Source organism: Macaca nemestrina, chromosome 9 (assembly GCF_043159975.1).
Source record: "Macaca nemestrina isolate mMacNem1 chromosome 9, mMacNem.hap1, whole genome shotgun sequence".
NCBI lineage: Eukaryota > Metazoa > Chordata > Mammalia > Primates > Cercopithecidae > Macaca > Macaca nemestrina.
Window position 1 is genome coordinate 70,044,491 of NC_092133.1, and position 23,201 is coordinate 70,067,691.

Here is a 23,201-nt window from a genome sequence, read left to right on the forward strand (position 1 = left end):
GGCCAGGCACAGTGGCTCACGCCTATAATCCCAGCACTTTGGAAGGCTGAGGGGGGCAGATCATGAGCTCAGGAGTTCGAGACCAGCCTGGCCAATGTGGTGAAACCCCGTCTGTACTAAAAATATACAAATTAGCCAGGTGTGGTGTTGCGCACCTGTAGTCCCAACTACTTGGGAGGCTGAGGTAGAAGAATCGCTTGAACCCAGGAAGCGGAGGTTGCAGTGAGCCGAGATCACACCACTGACTGCAGCCTGGGTGACAGAGCAAGACTCCATCTCAAAAACACACACACACACACACACACAAAAAAAACAAAAACAAACAAAAAAAACAGTGTTGGCAAGGACGTGGAGAAATTAGTAACCTTGTGCACAATGGTAAGAATGTGAAATGGTAAATAGCCAGTATGAAAAATAGTATGATAGTTCTTCAAAATTAAAATAAAATTACATATGATCCAGCAATTCTACTTTTGGTTACATATCCAAAAGAATTGAAAGTATGCTCTCAAAGAGCTAACTCGCCAGGCACATTGGCTCACACCAGTAATCCCAGCATTTTGGGAGGCTGACGCAGGAGGATTGCTTGATCTCAGGAGTTTGAGACAAGGCTGGGCAACATAGTTAGACTCCAGCTCCACAAATTTTTTTTTTTTTTTTTTTGAGATAAGAGTCTCACACTGTTGCCCAGACTACAGTGCAGTGGTGCAATGTTGGCTCACTGCAAGCTCCACCTCCCTGGTTCATGACATTCTCCTGCCTCAGCCTCCCAAGTAGCTGGTATGTCCAGAGTTGGTTCCTTCCAGTGGGTTCTTGGTCTCGCTGACTTCAAGAATGAAGCCACAGATCTTCACGGTGTTACAGCTCTTAAAGGTGGCATGGACCCAAAGAGTGAGCAGCTGCAAGATTTATTGTGAAGAGCGAAAGAACAACGCTTCCACAGCATGGAAGGGGACCCAAGTGGGTTGCCACTGCTGGCTGGGGTGGCCAGCTTTTATTCCCTTATTTGTCTCTGCCCACGTCCTGCTGATTGGTCCATTTTACAGAGTGCTGATTGGTCCATTTTTACAGAGTGTTGACATATTTACAATCCTTTAGCTAGACACAGAGTGCTGATTGGTGCATTTTTACAGAGTGCTGATTGGTGCATTTACAATCCTTCAGCTAAACACAGAGTGCTGATTGCTGTGTTTACAATCCTCTAGCTAGACAGAAAAGTTCTCCAAGTCCCCACTCAACCCAGGAGGTCCAGCTGGCTTCACTGGGACTACCAGCACCCACCACCACACCTGGCTAATTTTTTGTATTTTTAGTAGAGATGGGGTTTCACCATGTTAGCCAGGATGGTCTCGATCTCCTGACCTCATGATCCACCCACCTTGGCCTCCCAAAGTGCTGGGATTACAGGTGTGAGCCACCACACCTGGCCAATTTTTTTTTTAATTAGTGGATGTGGTGGCGTGTGCCTGTAGTCCCAGCTACTTGGGAAACTGAGGTGAGAGGACCACTTGGGCCCAGATGATCAAGACTGCAGTGAGTCATGATTATGCCACTGCATTCCAGCCTGGGCAACAGAGCAAGATTCTATCTCAAAAAATAAATAAAGAGATAACTGTATACCCATGTTCATAGCAGCATTATTCACAATAGACAACAGGTAGGAGCCACCTAAGAGAACGGGTAAGCAAATGTAGTACATACATATAACTGATTCAGCCTTAAAAAGGAAGGAAAATCTGACACATGCTACAACACAGATGAACTTGAGGACATTTTACAAACTGAAATAAGCCAGTCACAAAAGGACAAATACTCAATGACTCCATTATATGAGTCATGAAGAATAGTCAAATTCACTGAAACAGAAAGTTGGATGGTGGTGGCTAGGCACTTTGGGGAAGGAGGAATGGGGGGCTTGTTTAATGGATTTAGAGTCTCAGTTTAATGGATTTGGAGATGAAACAGGGTGGCCAGGTGTGGTGGCACACACCTGTAATCCCAGCATTTTTGGAGGCCAAGATGGGCGGATCACCCAACATCAGGAGTTCAAGACCAGCCTAGCCAACATGGTGAAACCCTGTCTTTACTAAAAATACAAAAATTAGCCAGGCGTGGTGGTACAGGACTGTAATTCCAGCCACTCGGCAGGGTGAGGTAGGAGAATCGCTTGAACCCAGGAGGCAGAGGTTGCAGTGAGCTGAGATCACCCCACCGTACTCCAGCCTGGGCGGCAAAGTGAGGATGTCTCAAAAAAAAAAACAGATGAGACACAGTGCTGGAGAGTGGTTGCACAACAATGTGAACGTATGCAACACTATTGAACTGTACACTTAAAATGGTTAAGATGATAAATATTATGTTATTTTACCATGATTAAAAAAAAAGTAAAGAGAACTAATCAAAACACAAAGTGGGGTGTGATGCTGCTCACCTGTAGTCCCAGCCAATCAGGAGGCTGAGGTGGGAAGGAATTACTTGAGCCTAGGAGTTGAGTACAGCCTGGGCAACATAGGAAGAGCCCATCTCTTAGCCTGATCAGTATTAAGGTGTTGAGTGACAAACACTCTACATTCAAATTCAAATAAACAATCTGCTGCTTTTCTCATTTCAAAAAACAATTCAAGCCTTACTGGTGATATTTGTTGAAAAGGACTAATAGGCGCCAGGTGCAGGGGCTCACGCCTGTAATCCCAGCACTTTAGGAGGCTGAGGCAAGCGGATCACGAGGTCAGGAGATTGAGACCATCCTGGTCAACACGGTGAAACCCCATCTCTACTAAAAATACAAAAAAATTAGCCGGGCGTGGTGGCGGGCACCCGTAGTCCCAGCTATTCGGGAGGCTGAGGCAGGAGAATGGTGTGAACCCGGGAGGCAGAGCTTGCAGTGAGCCAAGACCGCGCCACTGCACTCCAGCCTGGGCAACAGAGCAAGACTCCATCTCAAAATAAATAAATAAGAAAAGGACTAATAGATATCAAATTCATTACTCCTAACTGAACAGTTTCATACAACTGAAAAACGTAATATATTCAGGGCAGCTAATATATTTCTAAAGGCAGGAATTAGAAAGTAAATATTGACCAGACACAGTGGCTCATGCCTGTAATCCCAGCACTTTGGGAGGCCAAGGCAGGAGGATAGCTTGAGCCCAAGAGTTTGTGACCAGCCTGGGCAACATGGTGAAACCCCATCTCTACAAAAAATACAAAAATTAGCCAGGTGTGGTGGCATGCACCTGTAGTCCCAACTACTCAGGAGGACCACTTGAGTCCAGGAGGTGGAGGCTGCAGTGAGCCATAATCCCGCCATTGCACTCCAGCTTGGGGGACAGTGAGACATGGTTTCCACAAAAAGTAAATATCATTACTAGAGTTTGCTTAAAAAAAAAAAAAAAAAGAAAGAAAGAAAAAAAAAAAGACTTAGCCTAAAGAACATAGCTTCCAAATACTAAAGATGGTAGCTTAGAAATAAAATAGTCATTAATAATTTGTTATATTCTATACGAAGTTTGAAGTCTGCATTAAGTTATTAAGGGCCCCATTCCTGAGGCTTATTATTCAAAAGGGTGGAAGTAAGAAAACTTCAATTTTAAAAACTAAGAAGTAGGCCAGGTGCTGTGGCTCATACCTGTAATCCCAGCATTTTGGGAGCCCAAGGAGGATGGAGAGCCTGAGCTCAGGAGTTCAAGATCACCCTGGCTAACATGGTAAAACCCTGTATCCACTAAAAATGCAAAAAGTTTCCCGGGGATGGTGGCATATGCTGTAATCCCAGCTGCATGGGAGGCTGAGGCACGAGAATTACTTGAACCCAGGAGACGGAGGTTGCAGTGAGCCGAGATCATGCCACTGCACCCCAGCCTGGGAGACAGAGCAAGATTCCATCTCAAAAAAAAAAAAAAAAAAAAAAAAAACCTAAGAAGTAATCCTTCAGAGGAAGAAATGTGCTTAACTGAGTGGTAAGGATTAAATGAGTTGCTGTGTGCGAAGTGTTAAGCCTAGCTCCTGCCACACGGTATTGCTCAACAAAAGTTATTCAGACTTGGCCGGGTGCGGTGGCTCACGCCTGTAATCCCAGCACTTGGGGAGGCCGAGGTGGGTGGATTATGAAGTCAGGAGTTCAAGACCAGCCTGGGCAATATGGTGAAACCCTGTCTCTACCAAAAATACAAAAATTAGCCGGACGTGGTGGCTGGCACATGCCTGTAGTCCCAGCTACTCCCGGGGCTGAGGGAGAAGAATCGCTTGAACCCAGGAGGCAGAGGTTGCAGTGAGCTGAGTTCATGCCACTGCATTCCAGCCTGGGCAACAGAGCGAGATTCCATCTCAAAAAAATCAAACAAACAAAAAGAAACAGTTATTCAGATTTTCTCCATTGTCTCATTTCCCTACATTTCCCTCTTATAATACCAACATAACCAAAATGAGTTTGACTGTTTTTAACACAAACATGAACAATATTTGAAATAACTGTATACACTTAAAAAGTAATTTTATAATCACTATCTTTTAAAACTTAAAACAGTTCAAGGAAAGGAAAAAGAAAACTGAAATTTAGAGTCCCTATAACATTATGGCTACTGTGCTAAGAACTAACATCTATCACTTCATTTAATTTGTTCAGGTAGGTTATTATTATCCTAATCTCACAGATAAGGGAAGTGAGATTCAAAAATATTGAGTAATTTGGCCAGGCTTGGTGGCTCATGCCTGTAATCCCAGCACTTTGGAAGGCCGAGGCAGGCGGATCATTTGAGCCCAGGAGTTCAAGACCAGCCTAGCAAACATGATGAAACCCAGTCTCTACTAAAAATATAAAAAATTAGCAGGGCATGCTAGCGCGTGTCTGTAGTCCCAGCTACACAGGAGGCTGAGGTGGAAGGATCACTTGAACCGGGGAGGTGGAGATGGCAGTGAGCCAAGATTGTGGCACTGCACTCCAGCTGGGAGGGCCAAGTGAGACTTCTGTCTCAAAAAATAAGTAAAATTTATATGGAAAGGCATAGGCCCCAGGAATATACTCTAAAACACTGAGGTGTCTAAAGCTTAATTTGGTAATTATGAAGTTTCTTATATCAAGTCTGTAAAATAAGCTTGATGTTTCCTTAGACCTAGGGGGCATCAGGAAAGGTGAAAATCCAATACTAAAATGATATTGCCTCTCCCTGGTGTTCCACTAACACTGAAGAAACACACAGAATTCCCATCTGTTCATAAATACCCTTCTGATCTTCAATGACCATGAGTAAAGATAAATAAGGAGTTGAAAGAAATGGCAAAAAAGAACCAAAGAACTTATCTTATTTTGGCACTATACAGCTCTGACTGGGGTCAACATCCAAGACAGGATGTACCACCAAAGGAAATGGATCTGCACAGAGAAATAAAAGCTGAGCCCAGGTCAGAAATGAAACAATGGCACACAAATAAGTTCTGTTTCCACAGAGAATGCATTTTTCTATATAAACTTTATCACGAGGCCGGGTGCGGTGGCTCACGCCTGTAATCCCAGTACTTTGGGAGGCCGAGGTGGGCGAATCACTTGAGGTCAGGAGTTCAAAATCAGCCTGGCCAACATGGTGAAACCCTGTCTTTACTTAAAATACAAAAATTGCCGGGCACGGTGGCTCCTGTCTGTAATCCCAGCACTTTGGGAGGCAGAGGTGGGCGGATCACGAGGTCAGGAGATCAAGACCATCCTGGCCAACACGGTGAAACCCCATCTCTACTAAAAATACAAAAATTAGCTGGGCATGGTGGCAGGCACCTATAATCCCAGCTACTCAGGAGGCTGAGGAAGGAGAAGCACTTGAGCCTGGGAAGCGGAGGTTGCAGTGAGCCGAGATCGCACCACTGCACTCCAGCCTCGCTACAGAGCGAGACTCTGTCACAAAAAAAAAAAAAAATTAGCAGGGTGTTGTGGCATGTGCCTGTAATCCCAGCTATTCAGGAGGCTAAAGCAGGAGAACTGCTTAAACCTGGGAAGTGGAGGTTGCAGTGAGCCAAAATCATGCTACTGTACTCCAGCCTTGGTGATAGAGCAAGACCCTGTCTCCAAAAAAAAAAAAAAAAAAAGTAGCTAGGTGTGGTGGCACACGCTTGTAATCCCAGCTACTCAGGAGGCTGAGGCATGAGAATTGCTTTAACCCAGGAGGCAGAGGCTGCAGTGAGCTGAGATCGCACCACTGCACTCCAGCCTGGGTGACAGAACAAGGCTCTGCCTCAAATAAAAAAATAAAAATAAAAAAACTTTACTGTGAAACTACATTATCTACAAGATTTTTCTTCAGAAATTTCTTCTCAGGAGAAAATTAAAAATTTTTCTTCCAAGACTTAATAATTGTCACTCACTTCCTGCCAGCTTTATATCAGAAACTTTTAGCCAGGCACAGTGGCTCACACCTGTACTGTAATCCCAGCATTTTGGGAGGCTGAGGTGGGCGGATCACTCCAGGTCAGGAGTTCAAGACCAGCCTGGCCAAAATGGTGAAACCCCAACTGTACTAAAATTACAAAAATTAGCTGGACATGGTGGCAGACACCTGTAGTCCCAGCTACCTGGGAGGATGAAGTGGGAGAATCACTTGAACCCAGGAGGCAGAGGCTGCAGTGAGCCAAGTTCGCACCACTGCACTGTAGCCTGGGCCACAGAGCAAGAACTGACATCTTTCACTTTTCTGAGACAGTTCTGTCTCACAAAAAAAAAAAAAAAGAAAGAAAGAAAGAAAAAAAGAAACTTTCAAATATCCTAGAAAAAATGACACAGGTCACAAGAAAACAAAAATGTATTTTGCAAGAATACAATATAGGCTTACCTTGGCTTCTGCTTTCATTTAAAAACTCAAATGCTATTTTTTAAAAATGTGCTTTGTAGAAACATGTTTCTTGCTTTCAACATGGCACGGGAAGGTATTGCTACCATACAGCGCCAAAACACTAAAATATGGGTTACAGAAAAGCTTGTTAGTTTCACACCAACAATAATAGGGCTAGATTTCCTATTTGCAACAAGTTGTGTAACGAATATAACAGCTTTTCCTTAAAAGTCAGTTATCTATAGAGAATATTTATACAGACAAACTGAAAGAAATAAGAAAAATTCCAGAAGAGTGAGTTTTTAAAAAAACATTTTTGTACATTCTACCATCATACCTCCTGAATATACAAATATTCATGTATGTGCCTGATATAAGCCATAAAAATAAAATAATTCACAAATTTATTATATGAAATTATCCCTGAAACTAAGCAAAATTTGGATAAGTTTTTCTACAAATATACTCTCTGGGAGAAAAAGATAGAAAAGTAAGCCTTAAAGTGAATTCAATTTTTCTACTACTTCTCATTAAATATTAAAAATGTGTCCATATTTTTTAATATTGATAAACTAAATTAAAAACCTCAGTGAAGTACAAGGTATGGTAGCTCCTATCTATAAGCTCAGCTACTTGGAAGGCTAAGATGGGAGGACGGCTTGAGTGCAGGAGTTCCAGGCCAGCCTGGGCAACACAGTGAGAACCCAGATCTAGAATGAATGAATGAATGAATGAATGAATGAATGAATGAATGAATGAATAAAAAATAGGCTGGGCCCAGTAGCTCACACCTGTAATCCCAGCATGCTGGGAGGCCAAGGCGGGTGCATTACTTAAGGTCAGGAGTTCGAGACCAGATTGGTCGACAGGGTGAAACCCCATCTCTACTAAAAAAAAAAAAAATACAAAAATTAGCTGGGCAAGGTGGCAGGCACCTGTAATCCCAGCTACTTAGGAGGCTGAGGCAGGAGAATCGCTTGAACCTGGGAGGCGGAGGTTGCAGTGAGTAGAGATCGCACTACCACACTCTGTCTAGGCAACAGAGCGAGACTCCATCTCAAAAAAATAGTAATAAAAATAAAATAAAACAGACCAGGTGCAGTGGCTCATACCTGTAAGTCCCAGCAATTTGGGAGCGAAGCAGGCAGATCACTTGACCTCATGAGTTCCAAACCAGGCTACACAACACAGTGACAACTCATCTCTACGAAAAATACAAAAAAACTAGCCAGGCACAGTGGTGTGCACCTACAGTCCCAGCTACTCAGGAGGCTGAGGCAGGAGGATCACTTGAGCCCAGTGAGGTTGAAGCTGCAGTGAGTTGAGATCCCACCACTGCACTCCCACCTGGGAAAGCATTAGACCCTGTCTTAAAAATAAAATAAAACAACATAGATAGACAGAAAACCCAGTTTATCCTATATGTATAATTAAATATCAGATACAGTTATTATTTACATACACTATTGAGGATTTTTAATCTGATCAATTTTATTGAGTTAGCTTCTCCCCAATTTTAAGCGCAACCCCTCTCAGATGGCACATAACTATAAAAAACATTAAATACAGAATTTTATAGTCAAATCACATTTGTACCCAAAAGTAGGCTTTTCCCCCTTGTTTTAATTCATAAATTTATTCAACAGACTTGATTTTACAAATTCTAACCATCCTAGAATTTTCCTCATGTCAAGATATTACAAGCATTGTAACAGCCTATTCTAAGTGTTTTACCCACTGATAGTCAAGAGATTTCCCCTAAAAGTAAACAGCAAACTAGAAAACCATTGCCAGCTATATGATAAAGAATATATTTGAAGGCCGAGTGATGTGGCTCATGGCTGTAATCCCAGCACTTACAGAGGCTGAGGCCGGCACATCACCAAGATCAGGAGATCGAGACTAGCCTGGCCAACATGGCAAAACCCAGTCTCTACTAAAAAATGCAAAAACAAGCGGGGCATGGTGGTGCATGCCTGTACCCCACTTACTCAGGAAGCTGAGGCAGGAAAATCCTTGAACCCAGGAGGCGGAGGTTGCAATGAGCAGAGATCTTGCCAAAGCACTCCAGCCTGGGAGACAGAGTGAGACACAATCTCAAAAAAAAAAAAAAAAAAGAGGCCGGGCGCGGTGGCTCAAGCCTGTAATCCCAGCACTTTCGGAGGCCGAGACAGGCGGATCACGAGGTCAGGAGATCGAGACCATCCTGGGTAACACAGTGAAACCCCGTCTCTACGAAAAATACAAAAACTTAGCCAGGCAAGGTGGCAGGCGCCTGTAGTCCCAGCTACTCGGGAGGCTGAGGCAGGAGAATGGCGTGAACCCGGGAGGCGGAGCTTGCAGTGAGCTGAGATCCGGCCACTGCACTCCAGCCTGGGTGACAGAACGAGACTCCGTCTCAAAAAAAAAAAAAAAAAAGAATATATTTGGCTGGGCGTGGTGGCATACACCTGTTATCTCGGCACTTTGGGAGGCCAAGACAGGAGAATGACTTGAGCTCAAGAGTTTGAGACCAGCCTTGGCAACATGGTGAGGCCCCGTCTCTACAAGAAATACAAAGAATTAGCCAGGCATGGTGGTACATGCCTCTGGTCCCAGCTACTCAGGAGGCTGAGATGGGAGGATTGCTTAAGCCCAGAAGGTCAAAGCTGTAGTGAGTGGTGATCGTGCCACTGCACTCCAGCCTCTTTTTGGTTTTTGGAGATGGAGTCTCACTCTGTTACCCAGGCTAGAGTATAGTGGTGTGATCTCTGCTCACTGCAACCTCCGCCTCCTGGGTTCAAGCAATTCTCCTGCCTCAGCGTCCAGAATAGCTGGGACTACAGGTGCACGCCACCACGCCCAGCTAATTTTTGCATTTTCAGTCGAGATGGGGTTTCACCATGTTGGCCAGGCTGGTCTCAAACTCCTGACCTCAGGTGATCCACCCGCCTCGGTCTCCCAAAGTGCTGGGGTTACAAGCGTGAGCCACTGCACCCAGCCTACAACCCTCTTCTTTTTTTGAGACCCTGTCACTCCCACCAAAAAAAAGAATATTTTTACTACAAAGAGATTTAAAACATGTCAAAATAAGAAAAAAAATTGCACATGCCATAACAAAGATAGGCAAAGACATGAACAGTTAGAAATATGACTATCTTGAAAACCCAAAAGGGCTGGGCATGGTGGCTTACACCAAAACTTTGGGAGGCTGAGGCAGGCTGACCATTTGAGGCCAGTAGTTTGAGACCAGCCTGGCCAACATGGTGAAACTCTGTCTCTACTAAGAATACAAAAAATTAGCTGGGCGTGATAGCGCGTACCTGTAATCCCAGCTACTCAGAAGGCTGAGAGGGAAGAATCACTTGAATCCAGAAGGCGAAGGTTACAGTTGAGCCGAGATTGTGCCACTGCACTCCAGCCTAGGTGACAAAGCAAGGCTCTGTCTCAAAAAAAAAAAAAAAAGAAAAAAACCAAAAGAATAAAAAACATATAATTAACAAAAGGATTTAGTGGCTCACACCTGTAATCCTAGCACTATGGGAGGCTGAGGACAGATCACTTGAGGCCACGAGTTCAAGACCAGCTAGGCCATGGAGAAACCTCATCTCTACCAAAAATACAAAAATTAGTCACACATGGAGCCACACACATGTAATTCCAGCTACTGCGGAGGCTAAAGTGGAAGGATCATTTGAGCCCAGGAGGTCAAAGCCGCAGTGAGCCAGTATCACACCCCTGCACTCCAGCCTGGGTGATACCTGTCTCAAAAAACAAACAAAAACTGTATGGTATCGGCCCAGGAATAAACAACTGAAAAGAACAGAGATATTCAAAAGTAAACACATGCAGGCTGGGCGCAGTGACTCGTACCTGTAATCCCAGCACTTTGGGAGGCCAAGGCGGATGGATCACTTGAGGTCCGGAGTTTGAGACCAGCATGGCCAACATGGTGAAACCCCGTCTCTACTAAAATTACAATAAATTAGCCAGGTGTAGTGGCATGCACCTGTAGTCCCAGCTACTCCGGAGGCTGAGGCAGAGAATCACTTGAACACTGGTGGCGGATGTTGCAGTGAGCCGAGATCACACCATTGCACTCCAGCCTGGGCAACAAAAGTGAGACTCCATCTCCAAAAAACAAACAAAAAAAAGGAAACACAGGCATACATACATACACACACACATGGTGAATATACGGCAATTGAGAATATGATGGAGACAAGATTTAATATCATTAAAGACAGGATATTCAACAAATAGGCTTAGGTCAGTTACATATTTGTGGAGAAAAAGAGTACCTCCAAAAACATATAAAAATAAATTCCAAATCAATTAAAGGGCTAAATATGTTAAGCGAGTTCGAATATAAAATATTTTTATATTTTTGGTATGGAGAGAGCCTTCTTTTTTTTTGAGACGGAGTCTGGCTCTGTCGCCCAGGCTGGAGTGCAGTGGCCGGATATCAGCTCACTGCAAGCTCCGCCTCCCGGGTTTACGCCATTCTCCTGCCTCAGCCTCCCGAGTAGCTGGGACTACAGGCGCCCACCACCTCGCCCGGCTAGTTTTTTGTATTTTTTAGTAGAGACGGGGTTTCACCGTGTTAGCCAGGATGGTCTCGATCTCCTGACCTCGTGATCCGCCTGTCTCGGCCTCCCAAAGTGCTGGGATTACAGGCTTGAGCCACCGCGCCCGGCCCCGTAGAGAGCCTTCTTAAGCAAGCCTCAAAACCCAGAAACCATTAAGAAAAAAGATAGTTATGAAATTTTAGCACATCAACAGACACTATAGATGATGCAACAGATTGTAGAAAATATGTGCGACATGTGTTAAAAATACAGGGATACATAGACAGAGTTCCTATTAGTCAAAAGAAAAGTGAAGAGAGGTGTGCATAGTTAATGGGTACCAAAAAAAAAATAGAAAGGCTGGGCGTGGTGGCTTACCTCTGTAATCCCATCGCTTTAGGAGGCCAAGGCAACAGACCAGTTGAGGCCAGGAGTTTAAAACTAGCCTGGCCAACATGGTGAAACCCTGTCTCTACTAAAAAATACAAAAATTAGCTGGGCATGGTGGTACCCACCTGTAATCCCAACTACTTGGGAGGCTGAGGGACAAGAATTGCTTCAACCCGGGAGGCAGAGGTTGCAGTGAGCCGAGATCACACCACTGCACTCCAGTCTGGGCGACAGAGCGAGACTATCTCAAAAAAAAAAAAAAAAAAAAAATAGAAAGAATGAGTAAGAGGGAGTATTTGATAGCACAAATGCTTAATAATTTGTAAGTCACTAATTTAATTGTACATTTTAAAATAACTATGAGTATAATTGTTCATAACACAAATAATGAATGCTGAGGGGATAAATTCCCCATTTTACATGATGTGATTATTACGCAATGCATGCCCATATCAAAACATCTCATGTACCCAATAAATATACACACCTACTATGTACCCACAAAAAAATACATATATTTTTAAAAATAAAGCCGAGCATAGTGGCTCACACCTGTAATCCCAGCACTCTGCAAAGCTGAGGTAGGCAGATTGCTTGAGGTCAGGAATTCCAGAACAGCCTGGGCAACATAGCAAAACTCTGTTTCTACAAAAAATACAAAAATTAGCTGGTCATGATGGCTCACACTGTGGTCCCAGCTACTCGGGACGTTGAGGTGGGATGATCACCTGAGCTTGGGAAATTGAGGCTGTAGTGAGCGAAATCACTCCAGCCTGGGCAACAAAGACATCTCTCTCCAAAAAAAAAGGCCCAGCACAGTGGCTCACACCTGTAATCCCAGCACATTGGAAGGCCAAGGCGAGAGGATCACTTGAGGCCAGGAGTTCGAGACCAGCCTGGCAAACATGGTGAAACCCTGTCTCTACTAAAAATACAAAATTAGCCGGGGGTGGTGGCAGGTTCCTGTAATCCCAGCTACTTGGGAGGCTGAGGCAGGAGAACTGCTTGAACCCAGGAGGCGGAGGCTGCAGTGAGCCGAGATTGCGCCACTGCACTCCAGCCTAGGCAACAGCGAGACTCCATCTCCAAAAAAAAAAAAAAAATTACTTCAAGCTCCATTCATGTATCCTCAGCAAACTAACACAGGAACAGAAAACCAAATACCGCATGTTTTCACTTAAAAGTGGGAGCTAAACAATGAAAACACATGGACACAGGGAAGAGAACAACACACACTAGGGCCTGTGCGGGGGTGGGGAGAGCATCAGGATAAACAGCTAATGTATGCACGGCTTAATACCTAGGTGATGAGTTAATAGGTACAGCAAACCACCATGGCACACATTTATGTAACAAGCCTGCACATCCTGCATGTGTATCCAGGAACTTAAAATTAAATTAAATTCTTAAAAAAAAATACAAAAATTATCTGGGCGTGGTGGCAGGTGCCTGTAATCTTGCCTCTTCAGGAGGCTGAGGCACAAGAACCATTTGAACCTGAGAGGCGGAGACTACAGCGAGCTGAGCTCACACCACTGCACTCCAACCTTGACAACAGAACGAGACTCTGTCTCAAAAAAAAAAAAAACTTAAAAAAATGTTTTCAGAGAATAAATGTAGCTTTGATACAAAAAGAAAAACTGAAATGGGCCCAGGGAGGGGGGAGGGGTAGAATGGGAAGAAAAAAGCCCAGTTACAAAATAAGCAAAGAATAAGCAATTCCACTGAAAGAAATACAGCCAAAAAAGAAATAAAAAGATGTTAGGCCAGGCATAGTGGCTCACACCTGTAATCTCAGCACTTTGGGAGGCCAAGGAGGGCAGATCACCTAAGGTCAGGAGTTCGAGACCAGCCTGACCAACATGGAGAAACCCGTCTCTACTAAAAATACAAAATTAGCTGGGCGTGGTGACGCACACCTGTAATCCCAGCTACTCAGGAAGCTGAGGCAGGAGAATTGCTTCAAACCAGAAGGTAGAGGTTATGGTGAGCCGAGATCGCGCCATTGCACTCCACCCTGGGCAACAAGAGAGAAACCTTGTCTCAACAACAACAAATATAAATTAGCCAACTATGGTGGCACATGCCTGTAATCCCAGTTACTTGGGAGGCTGAGGCAGGAGAATCACTTGAACCCAGGAGGCAGAAGTTGCAGTGAGCTGAGATCATGCCACTGCACTCCAGCCTGGGCAACAGAGACAGACTCTGTCTAAAAATAATAATAATAAATAAAATAAATAAAAAATAATAATAAATATGGAAAATATTCAACTTCATATCAAATAAATGGAAATTTAAAATGAAATCACTTGGCCAGGTGCAGTGGCTCATACCTGTAATCCCAGCACTTTGGAGGGCTGAGGTGGAAAAATTGCTTGAGCTCAGGAGTTCAAGATCAGCCTGGGCAATATAGTGAGACCTCATCTCCTCAAAAAAATTAAAGATTAGGCTTTCTCTTCCTGGTTCCTAGCAGAGTCAGGAAAAGCTTTGTTGAGAGGGCAGGGTGAAAAACACTTTTTAAAAATTAGCTGGGCATGGTGGTGCACATCTGTAGTTCCAGCTACTCGGGAGGCTGAGGTGAGAGGATTGTTTGAGTCCAGGAGGTAAAGTCTACAGTAAGCTGTGATTGCACAACTGCACTCCAGCCTAGGCGACAAAGTAAGACCCTGTCTCAAGAAATAAAAATAAGGCAGTGGTTCGCACCTGTAATCTCAGCACTTCGGGAGTGCAAGGTGGACGGATCATCTGAGGTCAGGAGTTTGAGACCAGCCTGGCTGACATGGTGAAACCCCATCTCTACTAAAAATACAAAAATTAGCCGGGCTTGGTGGCAGGTGCCTGTAATCCCAGCTACTCAGGAGGCTGAGGCCGGAAAATTGCTTGAACCAGGGAGGCGGAGGTTGCAGTGAACCGAGTTGTGCCACTGCACTCCAGCCTTGGTGACACAGCGAGACTCCATCTCAAAACATTAATAAATAAAAATAAATAAATAAAATGAGATCACCTGTCTTCTCTTTTTAGCAGCAGGGTCTCACTCTCACTCTGACCTCCAGGCTGGAGTGTAGTGGCATGATTTAGCTGACTGCAACCTCAAATACCAGGGCTCAAGTGATCTTCCTGCCTCAGCCCCTCAAGTAGCCAGGACTATAGGTGCATGCTGCCAGACCCAGCTAATTTTTAAAATTTTTTGGTAAAAAATTAGCCAGGGCCGGGCACAGTGGCTCACGCCTATAATCCCAGCACTCTGGGAGGATGAGGCAGGGTGGATCGCCTGAGGTCAGAATTTTAAGACCAGTCTGGCCAACATGGTGAAACTCCCTCTCTACTAAAAGTACAAAAATTAGCTGGGCATGGTGGCTCACGCCTGTAATCCCAACTACTTGGGAGGCTGAGGAAGGACAATCGCTTGACCCAGGAGGCAGAGGTTGCAGCGAACTGTGATTGCGCCACTGCACTCCAGCCTGGGTCACAGAGCGTGACTCCATCTCAAAAAAAAAAAAAAATTAGCCAGGCCTGGTAGCTGGCGCCTGTAATTTCAGCTACTCAGGAGGCTGAGGCAGGCTAATCGCTTGAACCTGGGGGCAGAGGTTGCAGTGAACTGAGATTATGACACTGCACTCTTGCCTGGGCGACAGAGCGAGACTCCATCTCAAAAAAAAAAAATTTTTTTTTGGTAGAGGCCAGGCAGGTGGCTTACACCTGTAATCCCTGCACTTTGGGAGGCCGAGACAGGCAGATCACCTGAGGTCAGGAGTTTGAGACCAGCCTAGACAACATGGTGAAACCCTGTCTCTACTAAAAATACAAAAATTATCTGGGTATGGTGGGGTGTGCCTGTAGTCCCAGCTACCGGGAGGCTGAAGCATGAGAATCACTTGAACCCAGGAGGTGGAGGTTGCACTCCAGCCTGGGCGATGAAGCAAGACTAATCTCAAAAAACCAAAACAAAACAAAACTGCACGTATTTCTTTTTTTCTTTTCTTTGAGACACAGTGTCTGTCAGTCACCCAGTCTGGAGTGCAGTGGTGGGATCATGGCTCACTACAGCCTCAACTTCCCAGGCTCAAGCGATCCTCTTGCCTCAGCCTCCTAAGTAGCTGGGATTACAGGTGCATGCCACCACATCCTGGCTAAATTTTTTAATTTTTTTGTAGAGACAGTGTTTCTCTATTTTGCCATACCCAGGATGGTCTCAAACTTGTGGGCTCCAAAGTGCTGGGATTATAGGCGTTAGCCACCACACTCAGCCTAATATGTGTTATAATGCAATTGTACTCTTCTACTTTTTTCTAAATCAGAGAAGCATTTATTAAATGCCCCAGCAGTGCAGCTGAAGACAGAAAAATTAAACAGTAATATAGCAAACCAAATATAGGAAGCACCTAAATAAAACACCTGAATCACTTATCCTTACTACAAGTAGGAAGTATAAGTACAGTTTAAGGTAAACAAGTAATCAGTTTGTATTCTATCATCTATCAGTAAATAGCCTCTTGACAAAACTGGTTTCCCAAAATTAGCTGAGGGCATCTATAACTCTACAGTAATTATTAAATATAACTTGGCAATGTGGTACAGTATAAGGAACAGTTAACTGGAAACCAGGACATCTGGGACATTGCAGCTATGTGACTTTGGGTAAGTCATTTAAAAGTTCTCTAGGCAGCCAGGCACGGTGGCTCACACCTGTAATCCCAGCACTTTGGGAGGCCGAGGCGGGTGAATCACCTGAGGTCGGGAGTTCGACACCAGTGTGACCAACATGAGAAACCCCGTCTCTACTAAAAATACAAAATTAGCCGGACGTGGTGGTGCATGCCTGTAATTCCAGCTACTCGGGGGGCTGAGGCAGGAGAATCGCTTGAACCCGAGGGCCGGAGGTTGCAGCGAGCCGAGATCGCACCATTACACTCTAGCCTGGGAAACAAGTACGAAACTGTGTCTCAAAAAAAAAAAAAAAAAAAGAGTTCTCTAGGCTTGCCGGGCACAGTGGGTCATGCCTGTAATCCCAGTACTTTGGGAGGCCAAGGTGGGCAGATCACTTGAGGTAAGGAGTTCGAGACGAGCCTGACCAATATGGTGAAACTCTGTCTCTACTGAAAATACAATGATTAGTCGGTCGTGGTGGTGGGCGCCTGTAGTCCCAGCTACTCAGGAGTCTGAGACAGGAGAATTTCTTGAACCTGGGAGGTGGAGGTTGTAGTGAGCCAAGCCAAGATTGTGCCACTGCACTCTAGCCTGGGCGACAGAGCGAGACTCCATCTCAAAAAAAAAGAAAAAGAAAAAAAAGAAAAAAGAAAGTTCCCTAGGCTTTAGTTTCCTCAATATAAAATGAATGGAATGGACTGTTGACCTCTGAGCATTCTAGTAAGTCTAGAACTGATTATCAATACTTCATTAATGGTATTTGTCATTCTCCCTTAGGTTTTGGGGGATTCTTTTTTTTTTTCTTATCAGTAGAAATAGGGTCTCACTCCATTGGCCAGGCTGGTCTTGAACTCCTGGCCTCAAGCAATCCTCCTGCCTTAGCCTCCTAAAGTGCTGGAATTACCGACCTAATCTCACTCAGATTTTTAAAGAAGCCATTTACAAAGATATAAAATTTGGGGGCCAGATGTGGTGGCTCATGCCTACTTTGGGAGGCCGAAGCGGGTCAATCATCTGAGGTCAGGACTTCGAGACCAGCCTGCCCAACATGGTGAAACCCTGTCTCTACTAAAAATACAAATAAGTATCTGGGTGTGGTGGTGAGCGCCTATAATCCCAGCTACTGGGGAGGCTGAGGACAAGAGCAAAACTCCGTCTCAAAAAACAAACAGGTTGGTGCATCATGCACATATTTAGCATCATGCTAACATTCACATTAGTTCCTCATATGTAGTGTAAATATCTGAGGGAGAAAATATATGAATAAATAAACAGATACCCCTATCCATTTATACCTTCCAAGTCCCACCCAGAATTCTGGTCTCCCGGCCAATTCCACCTGCAACCTCTCCCCACTTCCTCCACACCAAGACTCCCTCTCTCCCTACAAAAGAAAGAAATCTTTCTTAGTATATTAGAATCACATAAATTTCCGACACCAATCTCTAATCTACCATTTACTAGCTCAATAATCTTTGGTAACTTCCTGAACTTTTTAAGCCTCAGTTTTCTTTAAAACTAAAGTAACTAGTACCAGCTGCAGAGCAGAGTGTTGTTATAAGATAAAATGAGATGGCCGGGCGCGGTGGCTCAAGCCTGTAATCTCAGCACTTTGGGAGGCCGAGACGGGCGGATCACGAGGTCAGGAGATCGAGACCATCCTGGCTAACACGGTGAAACCCCGTCTCTATTAAGAAATACAAAAAACTAGCCGGGCGAGGTGGCGGGCGCCTGTAGTCCCAGCTACTCGGGAGGCTGAGGCCGGAGAATGGCGTAAACCCGGGAGGCGGAGCTTGCAGTGAGCTGAGATCCGGCCACTGCACTCCAGCCTGGGTGACAGAGCGAGACTCCGTCTCAAAAAAAAAAAAAAAAAAGATAAAATGAGATAATGTGCCTGGCACATTAATAATCACTCAATGAATGTCAGCTATTATTATTATTGCCTTAAGACTGTTGTAATATTTATTTACTTACTTATTGATTTATTTTGAGACAGAATCTTGCTCTGTTGCCTACGTTGGAGTGTAGTGGCATGATTTCGGCTCACTGTAACCTCTACTTCCTGGGTTCAAGTGATTTTCCTGCCTCAGCCTCCCGAGTGGCTGGAATTACTGGCAGGCATCACCATGCCCAGCTAATTTTTGTATTTTTAGTAGAGACGGTGTTTCACCATGTTACCCAGGCTGATCTCGAACTCCTTAAGTGATCCGCCCACCTCAGCCTCCCAAAGTGGTGGGATTACAGGTCTGAGCTGCTGTGCCTGGTCCATATTTATTTACATTTACAGTAAAGGAGTACTAAAAAAAACTAATAGGACCAGCGAGGTGGCTCACACCTATAATCGTAGCACTTTGGGAGGCTGAGGAGGGAGGCTCACTTGAGCCCAGGTGCGCGAGATCAGCATGAGCAACATAGGGAGATCCTGTCTCTAGAAAAAGTACAAAAATTAGCCAAGCACCTGTAGTCCCAGCTCTTGGAGAGGATGAAAAGCAAGAGGATTCCTTAAACCCAGGTGACTGAGGCTGCAGTGAGCCGTGATTACTCCACTGCACACCAGCCTGGACGACAGAGAATGCGTCTTAAAAAAAAAAAAAAGGTTTAATTTATGAACTGACCAGTGAATTTTCTTCTCAAACTTCCATTCTTTTATCTCTTCTGAGAAACTTACTATGTGTTTCACTAATGCAGCACAGTTTAGAGTTTGCTTAACACTTTGTAATTTTGAAAACTCTTAGGCTGGGCATGGTGGCTCAAGCCTGTAATCCCAGCACTTTGGGAAGCCAAGCTGCCAAGGCAGGAGGATTGCTGGGTATCATAGCCAGATCAGCTTAGGCAACATAGCAAGGCCTCGTCTCTAAAAAAAAATTTTAATAATTAACTGGGCGTGGATACATGCACCTGTGGTCCTATCTACTCGGGAGGCTGAGGTGGGAGGATAGCTTGGGCCCAGGAGGTTGAGGTAGCAGTGAGCTGTGATGACACCACTGCACTCCAGCCTGAGCAACAGAGTGAAAACCTGTCTCAAAAAAAAAAAGAAAAGAAAATTCTTACTTTTGAGAGGCTGAGGTGGGAGTATCACTTGAGCCCAGGAGCTTGAGACCAGCCTGGCAACATAGCAAGACCCCATCTCCAAAAAAAAATCAGCTGGGCATGGTGGCCCTCACCTGTAGTCTCAGCTCTATTCAGGAGACAGAGGTATGAGGATGGTTGGAGCCCAGAAGGTTGAAGTTGCAGTGAGCCATGATCTTGCCACTGCATTCCAGCCTAAGTAACACAGTGAGACCCTGTTGCAAAAAAAAAAAAAAAACAAACAATTCTTTGTCCTGTCAACTACTATATAAAACTCTTCGGGGGCAGAATCTTGTCTCATACTTTCATGTTAATACATTGTGCTTATTACATTGTTAAGTATCTTTTTCTCTATCAGTCTGCCCTCATAGGGTCTGAGTAATTCCAAGGCAGAGATCAAGTTCTACCTGTATTTGTATCCTGAAGGCTTGGCAATCAGACACAAATAGGTCCCAATAAATATTAAGTGGATAAATGAATTAATCTTTTTTCCCTGCAATGCCTGACACAGTACTTTACACATAACAGGAGTTCAGTAGAGCTTGTTATTGGATTCATGCAGAAATCTTTTGGACTCAACCACCACACAAAGCTTTATCTTGCCTCAGAAAAGCACTTCTATTTTAAAGTTTAGCTGCTGACATTACAAATTAGGTTTTACTCTAACATATATCAAATAAATGGGTTCAGTGACTAACCACATCAAGACCAGCTGAAGAAGGATTTTAAAAGCCTTTTTTTTTCTTTTTTTCTTTTTTTTTTTTTTTTGAGACAGAGTCTCGCTCTGTCGCCCAGACTGGAGTGCAATGGTGCGATCTCGGCTTACTGCAATCTCCGCCTCCCGGGTTCAAACGATTCTCCTGCCTCAGCTTTCCGATAGCTGGGATTGCAGGCGCGCGCCACCATGCCTGGCTAATTTTTGCATTTTTTTAGTGGAGACGGGGGTTTCACTATGTTAGCCAGGCTGGTCTCGAACTCCTGAGCTCAAGCAATCCGCCCGCCTCCGTCTCCCAAAGTGCTAGGATTACAGGCGTGAGCCACCGCGCCCAACCAAAAAGCCATTATACTAATTAATGCATTTGTCAACCTCAACATGAAAAAATCCAGTTATATAATCACGAGAGGTTATCCTTTTCAAATTTATACTTACAAAAGATAGAAAAATGATCACAAAACTCGTATCTGTCGATTGAAATAAATTATTTTTATGACTGACTTGAAGCCATTGTTTTCACTACAAATAACAGTTAACCAGAAAAGTGGTCCACACCTATTTCCAGAAAACACTCCTTAAGACTCAAAGACTAGATGTTTTCCCCTCTCAGTGATTTTAACTCCTGAGAGACACCTTTTATTTCAACATTGAGACATTCAAAACATGTTCGGTCTCCTAAAATAAAATTTAATTCATTTCTTAAAAGGCAACTAGCTTGATAGGCACACTTTAGGAACACTAGGTTTTACATCCAAATAATTAAAACCATCCCTAGATTTAGTGTTCAGCCTGCTGCTGCAATTAAAAAAAAAAAATTGGTTTTTTAGTTACATTTTTGGAAGGTTTAAGTGTCGTATTCCACATTTTTTCACCATATCATCTAACCTGACTACCTTGCATATATTTCATAAGCACATCGTAAAGAAATTGTACACTTGAATGAGTCTGGGAAGAAACGTAAGCTTAGCACACACCCCCTTCTTCCAACTCAATACGCTTCAGAGGAAGCAACCTTAGTGTTTTTTTCTTCTCAAGAATCGCTCTCTCCCGCCCCCCCACCCTGCGCTTTATTTTAGAATAGCAATCATTCATTATCCTACTCGTAGTTTCTCAGCGAAAAGAACCATCCCAACTAATACTAGTTCACCAGGACTTCCCTTTCGCATCTCAGAGTGTCCGTGGGGAATTTCTCCGGAAAGAGGGAAAGGAGGCAGTGACGGTCTGGGACGCCACCATTCCCGCCACGCCATGTAGGACCCAGATCCTGGCGCGCGGTCCCCGACCAGCCTCAGGCAGAGCCCGGGGATCTGTAAAGATCTGATCCCTTCTCCTCCCTCCACCCCCTAACCAGTGAAAAGAAAACTGGGCCCAGCCTCTGTGCTCTCATTCAACATACCCTCCTCCTCGCTGTACCCCATTTCTTCCCACTTCTTTCCCAATGTAGCCTGGTCCCTTTATCCAGTTCCGAGTCTCCGTAAACACCCTGCTCCCAACACACACACCCCTCCACGCTCCAGCCCGCGCCCCTTGAACCCCACTACACCCGGGTCCCTCCCCCTGGACCTCCCAGCAGCTCTAGCCCTCCCTGCGTGCCCTAGAGCAGACCGGCGCCGCGTCCCTGTACCCACAGGACCCAGGTCCTGCCCCACACGTCACACTCAGGTCCATTCCTCCCGCGACCTAACCTTCCCCGCGCCCCCTCCCCAAGCGCTACCCCCTACACCCGGTTACCCCCGGCCCCGCCCCCCTGAGGGTGTCGCACTCACCGCTTCTGCCGCCGCATACTTAACCGCCGCGGCTGCTATAGCTACAGGGAGCCAAGGCAACCAGCTCTCGCGACACTTTCCTTGGCCACGGCGAGAGCAGACGAGAAGAGACTCTCGCAAGAAAGTAAATGAGTCAGGCTGGAAACGGCGAAGTATATCTCGCGATAGCAGAGTTTAAAATGGCGGACTCAAGGCGTTTTATGGGTGGCCCGGAAAGGCATGGAGGTGGGGCGCGGGCGAGGATGAAGCTTAAATTGGCCGGGAGTCGGAAAACGATTGCAGGCGGGACCGTCCGAAGGGGCTGAGGAAACTTAGCCTGGCAGACCCTACACTGGGATAACTTTAGGGATATGGTCTTCTTTTCCCAATTTCCTCAAACTTAGAGCAGCGTCGCCTTTAGCTGAAGGTTCGTTTTCCCAGCATTTTCCTTCTCCAGGCGGAGTAGTTGGAGACAGGGCAAGCCAGAAACTGACCTTCCCATCTCCTCATTCCGTTCCATCAAGAACTTTTCATCGTTCTTTCCCCACCCTGATTTGTAAATGGTGTTTAGCTTCATAGAAACGTTTGTCCATGGGTGCCCTGCCCCATCAGTTAGCCCCAGCAATAGAGGAAGTTACCCAAAAAAAATTTTTTTGTATTGACCTTGGATGCAGAAAGGAACCGCATTGGTGTGTGATTTGAATTTTGCAACTGTTGCTTCCTGCCCTGTGGCCACGTCCCCCTTACTTGGTGACTCTCAGCACTTAGTTGTGGGGCTTTTTCTCTCTGCTCTCAGACAACTATAAAAGCAGACTAATTGAACAGCATCTAGAACAGAAGGTGAATTTAAAGAACATTGGTCGGCCGGGTGCTGTGGCTCACGCTTGTAATCCCAACACTTCGGGAGGATGAGGCGGGAGGACTGCTTGAGCCCAAATGTTCGAATCCAGCCTGGCCAACATGGCGAAACCCCGTCTCTACAAAAAATACAAAAATGAGCCGGGCATGGGCCGTAGCGGTGTCTCACGCCTGTAATCCCAGCACTTTGGGAGGCCGAGGCTAGCGGATCACGAGGTCAGGAGATCGAGACCATCCTGGCCAACACAGTGAAACCCGGTCTCAGTCTCTACTAAAAATACAAAAGTTAGCTGGGCGTGGTGGCATGTGCCTGTAATCCCAGCTAATCGGGAGGCTGAGGCAGGAGAATTGCTTGAACCAGGGAGTTGGAGGCTGCAGTGAGCCGAGATCACGCCACTACACTCCAGCCTGGCGA

At 45.1% G+C, this 23,201-nt stretch overlaps 1 protein-coding gene across 6 annotated transcripts in view; it reads right to left on the minus strand.

The window, feature by feature from the left end:
• Positions 1–22,081, minus strand: part of LOC105466020 (ubiquitin specific peptidase 54) — a 118,393-nt gene extending 96,312 nt beyond the window's left edge. For 2 of the 6 annotated variants that reach the window (XM_071069734.1, XM_011714809.3), the window contains exon 1: positions 21,580–21,682. The gene's annotated coding sequence lies outside the window, so the exon portion shown is untranslated. Of the gene's footprint in view, positions 1–10,117; positions 10,140–21,579; positions 21,683–21,949 lie in introns of those variants that run through there. The other 4 variants (XM_011714806.3, XM_011714813.3, XM_011714816.3 and 1 more) reach the window with 4 other exon arrangements.
• Positions 22,082–23,201: the final 1,120 nt, after the last annotated feature.